Raw genomic sequence first — 2,432 nt, forward strand, 5'->3', positions numbered from 1 at the left:
ACATCACAGGTGGGAAAAAGGACACGCTAAGTATGATCCCCAATTAGAGGCAACGATTATCAGCTTCCTCCAATTGGGAACCATACTCACACCAACATAGAAATATAATACCTAGAAACCCCTCTAGCCACGCCCTATTACACCATAAAGAACCCCCCCCCCAAAGGTGCAGACTCCGACCGCAAAACCAGAAACTAGATGGGGAGGGTTGGGGTGTGGGACGTAGCACCCGCTCAGACTGCGAATCCAGACATGGAGCCGGGTTGAACGCAGGCACAGAGGAAGGCTCTGGCCATGGAGCGGGACCCCCGAGGGCTCTCTATGGTCAGGACGTGACAACAATGCTGATCCTTTTCATAGAAGCCACATACATACACATGATCATTTGTGCTTTTCTAATAACCAATTTCTGTGTTCATCCATGTGACTGACTGAACGTGCCTGAGAGGAATCCTCACTATAAGTATCTGCAATTTGGCAGTACGCCCAGAATTTTGGGGGGAGAATGGAAAGGGATATCTCAGTTTCAAGGTCTCAGCTTGGCGAGAAGAAGCCTTGTGAGGTATTGGTCAGTCATTAACCAAACATTAATTAATTAATTAATTATGAATAATGAATGAGCTAAATCATGTAAATATAACTTGTCTGTGTAAGCAGTATATATTTTTATTTATTTATTTTGTTTTGTATTTGTATTTTGTTTATTTAACTAGGCAAGCCAGTTAAGAACAAATTCTTATTTACAATGTGTGCTGGTTCGCAGTCAGCATTCCAATTCATCCCAAAGGTGTTGGATGGAGTTGAGGTCTGGGCTCTGTGCAGGCCAGTCAAGTTCTTCCACACTGAGCTCAACAAACCATTTCTGTATGGACCTCGCTTTGTGCATGGGGGCATTGTCATGCTGAAACAAACTGTTGCCACAAAGTTGGAAGCACAGAATTGTCTAGAATGTCATTGTATTCTGTAGCATTAAGATTTCCCTTCACCATAACTAAGAGGCCTAATCCGAACCATTAAAAACAGTCTCAAACCATTATTCCTCCTCCATTTTTCAGAAAGAGTTTATACTGCTTGTTCACATGTGCACAGTTTCAGTTGTTTTCTTTGTACCCCTTTTCAATGTAAATAAAATAAACATTTGATAACAACAACAAAGATAGAGAGAGGGAAGGACAAGAAAGATAGAGGGGAAGTTATGCACACAGTGTCCTAATGTCTATGCCACCATAGGAATCCCCAGACAGACAGAATTAGAACAGAAAGGGAAATACAGTTACAAAGACTGGTACATGATGCAAGACGGCCAGCGATAATTCTATTGCAGTTGAGATGTTCTGCACATGTAATATGTTAAATCTGACTTAGCTAATGTAGCCTGGAGGCACATTAACATAGACTAGCCCCGAGGCTATACTCTCTGTGTCTCTCAGCCAGAGCGCAACCACCAGCCTTGGAACAGAAGCCTGTGTGTGTGTGTGTGTGTGTGTGTGGGCAACATGCAGTTTTTCTTTGATCAAACACTGACTGTTAGAACAGGCTATAGAGTTCCAGTCTCTCCTACACACTGAACTCACCTGGGCCTACATGTTTGTGGTGAGTCTACACCTCGGTCCTCTGATCTCTCTTGCTCTCTTTCACTCTTGTTCTCACAGGCGTGCTTTCGCTCTCTTTCTCTCGCTCTTGCTTTCTTACTCTCTATTTTTCTTTCTTTCTCGCATTCTATTTCTTTCCCTTTCTCTCGCTTTCTTTCTCTCGCTCTCTTTCTCTCTCTCTTTCACTCTCTTTTTCTCATCCTTTATTTCTGTTCTACACAGACGCATGCATACATGCCTACACTGTATGTATCTACATGGTCTGCCTTATTTGCATTTACAGTGCGAATAGGATACTCAATCAAAATTGGAAATGCTGTTTACATACAGTGCCTTGCGAAAGTATTCGGTCCCCTTGAACTTTGCGACCTTTTGCCACATTTCAGGCTTCAAACATAAAGATATAAAACTGTATTTTTTTGTGAAGAATCAACAACAAGTGGGACACAATCATGAAGTGGAACGACATTTATTGGATATTTCAAACTTCTTTAACAAATCAAAAACTGAAAAATTGGGCGTGCAAAAATTATTCAGCCCCTTTACTTTCAGTGCAGCAAACTCTCTCCAGAAGTTCAGTGAGGATCTCTGAATGATCCAATGTTGACCTAAATGACTAATGATGATAAATACAATCCACCTGTGTGTAATCAAGTCTCTGTATAAATGCACCTGCACTGTGATAGTCTCAGAGGTCCGTTAAAAGCGCAGAGAGCATCATGAAAAACAAGGAACACACCAGGCAGGTCCGAGATACTGTTGTGAAGAAGTTTAAAGCCGGATTTGGATACAAAAAGATTTCCCAAGCTTTAAACATCCCAAGGAGCACTGTGCAAGCGA

Source organism: Oncorhynchus tshawytscha, linkage group LG10, assembly GCF_018296145.1.
Source record: "Oncorhynchus tshawytscha isolate Ot180627B linkage group LG10, Otsh_v2.0, whole genome shotgun sequence".
Lineage (NCBI taxonomy): Eukaryota > Metazoa > Chordata > Actinopteri > Salmoniformes > Salmonidae > Oncorhynchus > Oncorhynchus tshawytscha.